Source organism: Eretmochelys imbricata, chromosome 2 (assembly GCF_965152235.1).
Source record: "Eretmochelys imbricata isolate rEreImb1 chromosome 2, rEreImb1.hap1, whole genome shotgun sequence".
NCBI classification, from domain to species: Eukaryota; Metazoa; Chordata; order Testudines; family Cheloniidae; genus Eretmochelys; species Eretmochelys imbricata.
Genome location: NC_135573.1, coordinates 132,290,214 through 132,304,148, shown reverse-complemented (window position 1 = coordinate 132,304,148; position 13,935 = coordinate 132,290,214).

Below are 13,935 nucleotides of genomic sequence, written 5' to 3'. Positions count from 1 at the left end.
TTTTACCTTTCTATCATTAAGATTTTGTTTCCTTTTTTTGACTGCCGCTGCAAATTGAGAGGATATTTTCAGAGAACTATACACAATGACTCCAAGAGCCTCTTTTTCACTAAAAACAGCTAATTTAGACCCCATCATTTTATATGTATAGTTGGGATTATGTTTTCCAATATGCATTACTTTGCATTTATCAACATTGAATTTCATCTGCCATTTTGTTTCTCAGTCACCCAGTTTTGAGAGATCCTTTTGTAGCTTTTTGCAGTCTGCCTTAAGTATCTGAGTTGTTTTGTATCATCTGCAAATTTTGCCACCTCACTGTTTACCCCTTTTTCCAGATCATTTAAGAACATGTTGAATAGGCCTGGGCCCAGTACAGAACCCTGAGAGACACCACTATTCACCTCTCTCCATTCTGAAAACTGACGATTTTTCCTACCCTTTGTTTGCTATCTTTTAACCAGTTACCAATCCACGAGAGGACCTTCCCTCTTATCCCATGATAGCTTACTTTGCTTAAGAGCCTTTGGTGAGGGACTCTTTCACAGGCTTTCTGAAAATATAAATACACTATATCCACTGGATCCCCCTTGTCCACATATTGACCCCCTCAAAGAGTTCCAGTTGATCGGTGAGGCATGATTTCCCTTTACAAAAACCATGTTGACTCTTCCCCAACAAATTATGTTCATCTGTGTGTCTGACAACTCTGTTCTTTACTATAGTTTCAACCAGTTTGCCTGGTACTATAACGGACTCTGTAATGGACAGTTGTGCTTCTCTGGGACTATATGAGAGCCAGGGATAAAGTGCTCTCAGTTGAGGGGATTCAGATGTAGAAAGAGCTTCCTGAGGAGTGGAATAATCCAATCTGAACACATTCAGCATATGCTACAAAAAACTCTTCTTTGTATCATGGAAGAACTGCATTGAGCAGGAATTAGTATGAACATGATAAAAAAAAATGTATAGCACTTAAAAAACTACATTCAAAGTTATTAAAGTTGCATACTCAAGCTTTTGCAATGGAAATGAGAACTGAAAGTAGCCAGAGGGTCACAGAATGGACTGAAAGGACAGGAGTCTAGAGGCATTGACTTTATGCAGGAGTTTAAAAGTGCTTCTTTTCTCCATCATAAGAGAGGTGTGGAATCACCTAGCCACCTTCATCTTTGGAGAATCTATTAGAGCAGCTAATTTATTCTTAGTCTCAAATGAGATGATGTGGGGATCAAGATGTTACAGATGAGCTAAACATGGCCATGTTTTCATGAAAAAGCATGGACTGGCCAATTACAATTCATCTTAGAACCATTAAGGGACAAAACCATAGTATAATGACTGGCAAACAATAAATCACATAGCATGAATAAATCTTCTGAATGCTTTAAGGAGTTAGATAGATAGATAGATTAGATTAGATTAGATTAGATTAGATTAGATTAGATTATGTTTATTCCAGAGGAATTAATTCAAACGATTTATGAAGTCTTTTTGTACATTGAGGTAATCAGCCTCTCCCACAATCTGTGTAGTTGTCTTGGATCAATACAACTCTCTGGAGAATAGGGTGACTCAATTGCTTTTGAACTCTATTAAGACCACCTTAAATTGGTGTAACGTTATTAATATGAACTGGGACCGTATAGATCATTGTTGCCACCATTGTTATATATTTAGAGCAAATATTATGCAAAGGTTGTCGTGTGAGATGTCTATGAAGAGATTATGATTTGCTGGTTATAATTATGCTAGCTGTATGTGTATAACATTGTTGTATTTGAAGTTATGAATATGGGCTATGTACTTGTATCTCAAATGTATTTGATTCCAAGTAGCCTCAGCGAAGCATTTGGTCAGCTTCTTGAGAAAGGACTATTCTCAGTAAGTGCTCAATCGAGAAACACTTAACTGACAACAGACTTTGGGAGACGCCAATCCACATCTGAGCTTTCCTGGGAACATTCAAACTAACATGTAAACAATGGTGTCAACCTGCCAACTGAGTCATGCATAGACATTTGACTTGCCCATGTGACTCCAGACTCCATTTTGCTGCTGTGATTTTCCATAGTAAGAACAAAGGGGGGTCCTTCCATGGACAGAGAGGATATAAAAGGCCTTGGAAACCCCTCTATTTTGTCTTCAATCCTGCTTCTGATCACTGGAGGAACCTTGCTACAAACTGAAGCTCTGAACGAAGGGCTGAGTGACCCATCCCAGCTGTGGATTGTGATGGGGAAAGGCCAGATGGCTATAGGAAAGTAATGAGAAACAGGTATGTTAGCCTCAGGCTAAACAAATCCCTGTTACCATGGTAACCAAATGGCAGTTGATCCAGGTTAATCAAGACACCTGGGGCCAATTAAAATCCTTCCAGAAAGCAGTGGAGACAGCTAGGTTGATTGGGACATCTGAAGCCAATCAGGGGCTGGCTGAAACTAGTTAAAAGCCTCCCAGTTAGTCAGGTGCAGGGCGTGTGTCAGGAGCTGTAGGAGGAAGTCACGCTGCTGGAGAAACAGAGCAGTACAAACCCTATCAGGTACAAGAAAGGAGGCCCTGAGGTGAGGGTGACATAGATATTGAGGAAGTGGGGGCTGCTGTGGGGAAGTGGCCCAGGGAATCGTACTCGTCTTGTTTCCCAAAAGTCAGCTACCAAGAGCTGCTACTATCAGGGTCCCTGGGCTGAAGCCTAGAGTAGAGGGCGGCCCAGGCTCCCCTCTCCTCTCCCCAACTAATCACTGAGACTGGGAGACAACAGAGACTGTGCAAGGGAGGACAGCTTCTCCTCACCTTCCTTGCTGGCTTATGATGAAAATGGCTCAGTAGGCTGTGACCCTTGCCTCTAGAGGGAGAAGGGCTACATTGAGGGTCAGAGTGAGCCTCTGGGGCTAGTGTAATCCATGAGAAAGTGCGGGACCCACTGAGACAAGGGCAGAGCTTTGTCACAAGATGTACTCCAGAGACTTGATTTGAACCTGCAGTTGATTCCACCACTACTACAAGCCTGAACCAAGAACTTTGCCATTACTGTATGTAATTGATTCCATTTAATCAATTCTAGCTCTCATCTATATCTTTTTCCTTTTATGAATAAACCTTTATATTTTAGATTCTAAAGGATTGGCAACAGTGTGATTTGTGGGTAAGACCTGATTTGTATATTGACGTCGGTCTGGATCTTGTTCCTTTGGGATCGGGAGAACATTTTTTCTTTTACTGGGGTATTCATAACCATTCATCCCCATAACGAGTGGCACTAGTGGTGATACTGGGAAACTGGAGTATCTAAGGGAATTGCTTATAAGACTTATGGTTAGCCAGTGGGGTAAAACCAAAGTCTTCTCTGTCTGGCTGTTTAGTGTGCCTTAGAAGTGGAGAAATCCCAGCCTTGGGCTGTAACTCCCTTACTCTCAGCAATTTGTCCTGAATTGATATTCTCAGAAGTGTCCCGCCAAAGGCAGCTTTCTTAAAATTGGTCAGAGGACTGTGCTCTGACCCCTCACTGGTATGTGAAACATATAGCTTTTTCAATAGTTCAGGTCTGTACCATTTCAATTTTCTTCTGATACACTTGAGTAATATCATTGAAGTAGACAACACAAGAAATGTCATTCTACTATTTTTCTGTAAATGTAACAAGCGTTAAATGCATTCATATAATCAGACAAATATGATACATCTTATTTCATAATCACCAGGTATCATCCATATACTGGAAATATCCTGCAATATTGTCCCCAGCAAACCATGGCAATTGTCTCCAACAATGTCCACACAACATCTTCCACTAAATGGTGAGGCTGGAAACTATACTAGTCCCTTAATTAAAAATACATTCATACTCAACATACATGAACAAGCATATCAGCCTCATCTTTAGTCCTCATATCCACATCACACTGTGTAAATAATAATACTAGTAATCTAATGATTCATTTAATTACTAAGGTGCCTTATCTTAAAGCTCCTTAATGACTAAAAAATATAATTAACAACAATTGTCATCATGGTTAAATAAAAAATATTAGGAGTGTACTGAAACACTCCTCTAGAATAATAACATGGTCTGAAGAGGAAACATGAAAGTAAGGAGAAACATGATCTTACTACTAATCAGAGTTTTAGCATCCTTCACTTTCTTTAGTTTAAGCCCATGTTAAGAAAACAGATTAGGGGAGGAAAGAGTGTTGGCCACATACCCTTTGTGTATAGCCCTATTTACCTACTTATGGTATTTAAAGGGGTCTCATCTCATCCAAGCACCTTTAATATATCTATCTTCATCATTCTCTTGTGAGTGAGGATAGGATTATTATCACCCCTTTACAGAGACACTGAGGGTATGGCGAAATTGGAGCTTGGAGGTGTGATTCCCTGTGCAGACAGATGGACTTGTACTAGTTCAGCTGAAGCTATCACGCTAAAAACAGACATTGCAGCACAGCCTAGCCACCTGAATCCCAACCTACCTAATCTCCTGGGTCCATGCTCAGGTAGTTAGCCTGAGTCACTGCCAATGCCACAACATCCACACTTCTATTTTTAACATGCTAGCTTCATCTGAACTAGTGTGTCTCTTGGCCCATTCTGGGAATTACACCACCCAGCTGCAGTGTTGACATACCACATGTAACTTGTTCAAGAGAACAAAGAAAGTCTGTGGCAGAGCAGGGAATTAAAGCTCCCAAGTTAAGAGCCTAAACACTAGACAATCCTTCATGGTTTTTTTGCACTGGGGATGTTATTCAAAACGACTCTGTGAGATAACAGAAGATGCTGATGGACATGATGTATTTCTTGAGTCAGATTGCCTAGGTTACATCAAAGTTTTTGGCAGCATGCTGAATCTAGATTCAAATACAGACAATCCTTGGAACTCATGGTATCATGGAAGCACTGAGTGCAGCCGAATCAAATCCCCCACGTTGTATGACTCAACTCCTCTGATGTACTGAGCACAGATCCCAATACTTATACAATTCCACTGACACAGCCTATGCAAGTCCCCGCAGCAAAGCCTGTGGTTAGACAAGATCTAGTAGTTTCATTACTCATTCTTATAACAGTGTAACACATTTATGCCTGAGTGAGGTGAAAGAGAAAGTTGGAGTCAGATAATAAGGAGCAGTACTTTGACACAAAAGGTCTCTTTTGATGTAAAATATTTTTTCAACAGGGGAAGAGAATAAACATAATGACCCTTAGCATCATCATGTTATCCCAACTGTGCAAAAGACGGTGGGTAGAAAGAACCAGCTATTCCTCCCATCCATTCTACATAAGCATGTCTACAGAGATTGCTATAGTATCCAGACTCACGGCACTTCTTGACTGAGATTCAAGATGCTGGGATGTAGTCAGAAGAAAGATTGCTTGCAAGCCCGCAGAGCACTGTTCTTCTTGGGCAAATACCAGTTCAAGTTGTGGAAGAAGCATATGTATATGTTGATTCTCTCCCCACAGAGGAGCAAGATGAATTCAAAAAGCTGATCTACTCGGGCATGGAAACAACCCCACACAGAGGATTGTGGGAACTGATGTAAATAATTTCCTAGAGAAAGTAGCTGCTTCTGTTGTGACTAGAGAGAGAAAAGTCATCCTTCATTTCCCTATTTTCATCCAAACTACTATCATAAAGATAAATAAAAAGAATAGTCACCAAGAAAAGAAGCCAATTTATACTCTAGGTATAGATTTAGGGTTCAGTGTGAAGTGATGGTTGATCTATTAATAGTCTGGATTAATATCTATGTAAAACAAATTCTTTCTAATCTCAGAAATGTTTGGAGAAGACTGCTGTAGATGGCTCAGGGTATTAATTAATGGGCTGTGAAATTTTATTCTTTCTAGTTCACAGTCCAGTGCAACCCAGGTCAGAAGTGACTATAAGTCATTCAGTAGCTTATTTTAAATGGATTTTTCAGGCTAGCTCCTAATAGACAATTGGCACCTTTGTGGGACAGTAATGCATGCAAGAGAGCGAGATGTCAGGAACTTAATGAGCATACACTCTTTTTCTTTGCCCCTTAGAAGCAGCCTCTCCAGATCAGGACTGAGGTAAACCAGTGTGCTGGGTGGTGTGGTGTAGCTTACATTGACACTGCTCATTTCTACTTGTCTGCAACACAACAGACTACTTCTCTGGCGCTGTCAATTCGGCATATTTCACATGCGAAAACAAAACCAAAAAACCCATTATCACTTAATGAAAAAAGTTGTGTTTTGCAGTGTGGGTGACTGTTTCAGTAGAACTGCTTAATTATACAAATGTTTATGTCCACCACTGGCAAAGAAACCTGCAGTATTTAGAACTCTTTGGGGCCCCAAGATCAGTGAAAAATCAACAACAAATACAGCTACTTAAGAGAATTATACTTTCACCGTATCATGCCCTTATGACCTGCTCACCAAACGTCTCACATTGGATTTACAGTAGCTGAAAAATCACCCATTAAAGATAAATTAGAATTTAAATCTACAAACTGTCTAGCATTTATTTTAAATTATTATAAATGTATTTACATAGCTACTGGGAATGACTAAGCAGTGTAAGGAATTGGGAATGTTAAGTAATGTAACAAGCAATCTTCACTGGCTTAATTTAGCTGTGTTAGTAGATATAAATCCTTAATGATTCTTTTTGTATATTAAGCTTTTTGTATATTAATTTTGTATATTATTTGGCCAAAAATCCCAAGATCCTTGCTGTATTGGCCAACATGTCTAAACTCCAATGCCTTAACAATACTATATTTTAGACTGAGTTAGTGTGTGACTAATGTCTATAACCTATAGTAGGGCTGTTCTTAATTATCCACTCTGGTAACCTATCTCCAGACAGGGACCCCAGTTGACTAACAAAGGATGCCTGTTACTACAGAAGTGTGTTGTAATGAATAAGGCAGTGTGATTGATAAGGGGTACTTATGATCCAGATCAGTGGACCACTGAACAGTTCTGTGACTGATATTTCTTATTGTAGCTGTTTTTGGTGACTTATGAAATAATGGCCTTTTGAAAGATGTTTTTAACTCATTCGGAAGTATTTGTTTCCACAGTGGTTTTCAGTAATAATGTGGTTGAAATTCCTTTAGCTTTCAATCATGTAAACAGAGATACCATGTAAGAACTTCCATAATTAATTAAGTAAATTTTAATAGAGCAATTTCTGCTATCACTTGAATTTGACTTAAAAATCTAGCTTTTCCTATCAAATATTTTCCTCCTATCAATCTTATCTTACACATTCTCTCATTCTTTAGGGTTTCAATCTTCCATATTCTTAATTCAGGGAAAATTCTCATTGATTTCAATAAGAGTTTTACTAGCAGATGTCAAAAAATTAAAACATTTGAAAAAAGGTAATTTAAAGATTACAGATTTGTTACAATAGTTGTTTCCAGATTTATTTACTGTATTAAAAGAGATAATTGAAAAAGAAATACATGCAAGCTGCTTTCGTTTCTAAGAAATAAAATAATTTTAATTTTGTTTTTTTCTCTTACAAATGTGTGCAAATTTTCCTTGATCCTTAAAATACCCCTTTTAAGTCTACAAGGCCTCAACACAGTAAAACATTTAAGCACATGCTTAACCTCAAGTATATGAGTAATGCGCCAAGTCTAGCTGACCTTAGTCATTCAAGTAGTCTTACTTTTTGTTCTGCCTGGGTAATTTCTGTTGAACTCAATAGCTCGTGGATGGCAATGTGAGTAGTGTGCATGACTAGAAGTACCAGTTTCCAAATGAAACAGGCTGCTACGAAAAGAAATGGGATTTGTGTTTGTTAGATATCTTTGTTGCAAAATAGCATTATTCTGACAAGCCCATCTGCCCATGTTTTGCTAGAAATTTGAAATGTTTCAATGAAGGGTTGCAGGATCTCCCTTGAAAGCACAGACCTGGATTTTACCGCACCAAAAAATCAAGACAAAACTCCACTTCTGACTGTCCTTTTGTTATAGATAATATGACCTCTTAATTTTTTTTAAAAAATTATTGGTAAAAGAGCTGGCAGGTGTGAGTTTCATGCTGAGCTGCCTTGTAGTCAATGTAGAGATATGGTTGTAAAACATTATAATTTAGATATGCTCCTCATTATGGACAGTATTATGAATATAGGTATTTGGAGATGTGCCCTGGAAGCAAGGGTATGGAACATTGCATGGCCACGTGCAGTAGTTCACCAGACACACCCTCAAGCTGGTCTTATTGAAGTTTTATTCCTTTCTCATTCACTGGTTTGTTATTTAATGAACCCCAGAATTGTTGCATGATATCAGAAGTGCTGAATGAGAAGGAAAGTGCAGTCATTTTGAAGTTAACTCCTATGTTTTCAACTGAAAGCAGAGACAAAGGGAGGCACCAGAGAGGCAGGTGGACACAAGGCACAGAGGGTTTTGCATGTATTTGGTGAGCACAATAGAAGCTTGACTAGTTTAAGAAAGGAGGGAAAGCCTCAAATGGATATTTTGCAACCTCCATCCAGTCTGCAATTGTCAGGCAATGTTGCAGAGAACTGGAAAAAATTCAGACAGAGATTTGAATTGTATTTAGCAGCCATAGGAGCAGAGAAGAAAAATTATAAAGTGAAAGCCATCAGTCTTTTTGCATGTTGTTGGGGCTGAAGCATTGAGTACTTATAACAATTTGAAGTTTGAAGAAGGTGAAATCATGAAGTTAAGTAAAATACTGACTATTTTATTCATTTGAGGAACACTGCATTCCGAAAAAGAATGACACCTTTGAGAGAGAGAGAGAGAGAGAGAGAGAGAGAGAGAGAGAGAGAGAGAGAGAGAGTTTTTCACATGTATGCAAAAAACTGATGACACCATAGAGCAGTATGTCACAGAATTCATAGAATCATAGAATATCAGGGTTGGAAGGGACCTCAGGAGATCATTTAGTCCAACCCCTTGCTTAAAGCAGGACCAATCCCCAACTAAATCATCCCAGCCAGGGTTTGTCAAGCCTGACCTTAAAAACTTCAAAGGAAGGAGATTCCACCACATCCATAGGTAATGCATTCCAGTGCTTCACCACCCTCCTAGTGAAAAAGTTTTTCCTAATATCCAACCTAAACCTCTTCCACTGCAACTTGAGACCATTACTCCTTGTCCTGTCATCTGCTACCACTGAGAGCAGTCTAGATCCATCCTCTCTGGAACCCCCTTTCAGGTATTTGAAAGCAGCTATCAAATCCCCCCTCCTTCTTCTCTTCCGTAGACTAAACATCCCCAGTTCCCTGAGCCTCTCCTCATAAGTCATGTGTTCCAGTCCTCTAGTCATTTTGTTGCCCTCCGCTGGATGTTTTCCAATTTTTTCACACCCTTCTTGTAGTGTGGGGCCCAAAACTGGACAGAGTACTCCAGATGAGGCCTCACAAGTGTCGAATAGAGGGCAACGATCAAGTCCCTCAATCTGCTGGCAATGCCCCTACTTATACATCCCAAAATGCCATTGGTCTTCTTGGCAACAAGGGCACACTGTTGACTCATATCCAGCTTCTCATCCACTGTAACCCACAGGTCCTTTTCTGAAGAACTGCTGCCTAGCCATTCGGTCCCTAGTCTGTAGCAGTGCATGGGATTCTTCCGAACTAAGTGCAGGACTCTGCACTTGTCCTTGTTGAACCTCATCAGATTCCTTTTGGCCCAATCTTCTAATTTATCTAGGTCCCCCTGTATCCTATTCCTACCCTCCAGCATATCTACCTCTCCTTCCAGTTTAGTGTCATCTGCAAACTTGCTGACGGTGCAATCCACGCCATCTTCCAGATCATTAATGAAGATACTGAACAAAAACGGCCCCAGGACCGACCCTTGGGGTACTCCACTTGATACCGGCTGCCAACTAGACATGGAGCCATTGATCACTACCCATTGAGCCCGACAATCTAGCCAACTTTCTATCCACCTTATAGTCCATTCAGCCAGCCCATACTTCTTTAACTTGCTGGCAAGAATACTGTGGGAGACAGTGTCAAAAGCTTTGCTAAAGTCAAGGAACAACACGTCCCTTTCCCCTCATCCACAGAGCCAGTTATCTCGTCACAGAAGACAATTAGATTAGTCAGGCATGACTTGCCCTTGGTGAATCCATGCTGACTGTTCCTGATCACTTTCCTCTCCTCTAAGTGCTTCAGAATTGATTCCTTGAGGATCTGCTCCATGATTTTTCCAGGGACTGAGGTGAGGCTGATTGGCCTGTTGTTCCCAGGATCCTCCTTCTTCCCTTTTTTAAAGATGGGCACTACATTAGCCTTTTTCCAGTCATCCGGGACTTCCCCCGATTGCCATGAGTTTTCAAAGATAATGGCCTATGGTTCTGCAATCACATCCGCCAACTCCTTTAGCACTCTCCGATGCAGCGCATCCGGCCCCATGGATTTGTGCTCATCCAGCTTTTCTAAATAGTCCCGAACCACTTCTTTCTCCACAGAGGGCTGGTCACCTCCTCCCCATGCTGCGCTGCCCAGTGGAGTAGTCTGGGAGCTGACCTTGTTCATGAAGACAGAGGCAAAAAAAGCATTGAGTACATTAGCTTTTTCCACATTCTCTGTCACTAGGTTGCCTCCCTCATTCAGTAAGGGGCCCACGCTTTTCTTGACTTTCTTCTTGTTCCCAACATACCTGAAGAAACCCTTCTTGTTACTCTTAACATCCCTCACTAGCTGCAACTCCAGGTGTGATTTAGCCTTCCTGATTTCATTCCTACATGCCCGAGCAATATTTATATGCTCATCCCTGGTCATTTGTCCAATCTTCTGCTTCTTTTAAGCTTCTTTTTTGTGTTTAAGATCAGCAAGGATTTCACTGTTAAGCCAAGCTGGTTGCCTACCATATTTACTATTCTTTCTACACATCGGGATGGTTTGTCCCTGTAACCTCAATAAGGATTCTTTAAAATACAGCCAGCTCTCCTAGACTCCTTTCCCCCTCATGTTATTCTCCCAGGGGATCCTGCCCATCAGTTTCCTGAGGGAGTCAAAGTCTGCTTTTCTGAAGTCCAGGCTCCATATTCTGCTGCTCTCCTTTCTTCCTTCTGTCAGGATCCTGAACTCGACCATCTCATGGTCACTGCCTCCCAGGTTCCCATCAACTTTTGCTGAAACTCAGTAAAACATGTGATTTTGGTGAGCTGACAGAGTCTCTGGTCAGAGATAGTATCATTTGTGGCATTAAAGACAATGTGTTAAGAGAAAGACTTCTCCTTGAAGGAGACTTAACTTTAGAAAAAGCTCTCCAAATATGCAAGGCAGTAGAAACTGTAAAAGCACAAGCCAACGAGCTTAATTCACCAGAAGGAGTTAAGTATGTAAGTAAGTATAAAAGCATGCAGTAAGTATAAAAGAATATAACCAGAACAGGTCAAATCAAAGAGTGGAACCACTTGCTATGAAAATCGCTGCTAGGATGAAGACTGGGTACAGATGGTCATGTGGAAAGGTGTGCATCATAGCATTGCCCCAAACAGTGTGTTGCCTTTGGGAAACTCTGTCATAAATTGGGACAAAATACATCATTTTGCTGATTCAGAAAAGTCAAGTGCATTCAGTTAAAGACAATCTGGTTGAGGATTTTTCCTTAGGTATACTGGGATCTAGCAAGCCTGATGAGAGGGAATGGATACAGCCTATGACAGTGAATGGAACAGTTATTCCACTGAAACTTGTCACAGGAGCTCAGGTTAATATTCTGTGTGAACAAAATTATGAGAGACTAAAAATAAGACCAAAACTGAGACCAAGGAACAAATATACCAGTGAAGGGGAGATACATTGCTAGCATCAACCATAAAAACACCATGTACAGGGGTGGGCAAACTTTTTGGCCTGAGGGCCACATCTGGGTGGGGAAATTTTATGCAGGGCCATGAATGTAGGGCTGGGGCAAAGGGTTGGTGTGCGGGAGGGAGTGTGGGATGTGGGAGGGAGTGCGGTGTGCAGGAAGGGGCTCAGGGTAGGTGATTGGAGCAGAGGAGGGATGCGCAGTGTACGAGGGGGATCAGGGAAGGGGTTTGGAGTGCAGGGGGGGTGCACAGTGGTGCAGGGAGGAGTGCAGGTTGCGGGACGGGGTTGAGGGCAGGAGGTTGGGGTGCAAAGTGCTGGACGAGGCTTAGGGCAGTGGTGCAGGGAGGAGTGCGGGAGAGGGCTCAGGTCAGGGGTTTGGGGTGCAGGAGGGGTGCAAAGTGTGAGAGGGGACTCAGGGCAGTGGTGCAGGGAGGGGTGCAGAGTGTGGGAGGGTCTCAGGGCAGGGGGTTGGGTGCAGGAGAGGTGCGGGGTGAAGCAGGGGGCTCAGGACAGGGGTTTGGGGTGCAGAATGAGTGCAGGGTGCGGCAGGGGGTTGGGGTGCAGGCAGAAGACTCAGGGCACGAAGTTGGGGTACAGGGTGCAGGAGGGGTTTGGAGTGTGGGCTCCGGCCCAGTGCTGCTTACCTGGAGAGGCTCCAGGGTGGCAGCAGGGCACACCAGTGTCAGGGCCAGTTCCCTGCCTGCCCTGGCCCTGGCCCTGGCCCTGGCCCCACGCCGCTCCAGGAAGCGGCTGACACCATGTCCCTGCGGCCCCGTGGGGCGGGGGGAAGGGGAGAGGCTCCGTGCACTGTTCTTGCCTGTGGGTACCTTCCCAGAAGCTCCTGTTGGCCGTGGTTCCCTGTTCCTGTCCAATGTGAGCTTCAGGGGAGGTACCCACAGGGAAGAGCAGTGACCGGAGCCTCTCCCCTTCCCCCCATCCCCTGGGGCCGCAGGGACATGGTGCCGGCTGCTTCTGGGAGTGGTGCCCGCGGTGCCACGGGGGTGGCAATCCTGCGGGCTAGATCCGAAGCCCTGAAGAGCTGGATCCGGAACACGGGCCGTAGTTTGCCCACCCCTGTTGTACAGGCTCCCGTTCATTGAAGTGCCAAAAGAGGTGACACCAACTTTAGGCCTGGGTGCATGTGAAAAATTCAGTCTGGTAAAATGGGTGCTCTCACTGCAAGATCATACTGAACCTGGCTAGGAGGCACTCTTTGAGGAATATCATGACCTTTTGCAAAGGTCTATGAACATACTGATGGTGTTGACACCTCAATGGATAAGATCATCATCTGGGGCTCAATGAAAGAGGAGCATGATCATAGACTTTGGTAAGTTCTGGATGCAACTATAGCTGCAAACCTCAAACTAAATAAGGAGAAATGTCTTTATGGGTTACATAACTGACTTTTCTTGAGGTCATTATTTCAAACGAAGCTGTAAAACCTGATAAGAGGAAGATTTCAGCCAATGAAATGATGTCACATGCCCAGTCAAACAAAGATATCCAGCAGTTCCTGGGAATGGTTAATTATCTTGGAAAATTTATACCTAATCTATCTACCAAAGCAGTAGCTTTGAGAAAACTCCTAGAGAATAAAAATGAATGGTATTGGGGTACAGAATAGGAGGAATCATGGCAAGGTTTTAAACAACTGATACAAGAAACCAGCATTAAATTTCTATGCACTAAGAATGCCTATTAAACTCCCAGCAGATGCTTCACAGTCTGGGTTAGGTGCAGTGATTTTACAGAAGAATGAGGATTGTTAGCAACCAGTGGCATATGTACCCAAATAACTGACTGCGGCAGAAACCAGATACACATAGATCAAGAAGGAGCTTTTAGGAATAGTGTTTTCCTGTGAGAGATTCATCAGTATATTAATGGACAGACTGTGGAGCTTGAAATGTATGACAAGCCCCTGATAGCATTATTTAACAAACAACTAGATGACTGTACCTTAAGGATTCAAAGAATGATGATAAAGCTGCAAAAGTCTGATTTGGTTATGACCTATGCTCCCAGTAAATTCATGTTCACTGCAGATGCACTTTCTAGAGCAGTGGCTCCTACAAAACCAGAGAAGACTTTTGAGACAGAGAAGCAAGTAGATTTCATTGTAAAGTCAATTCCCATAG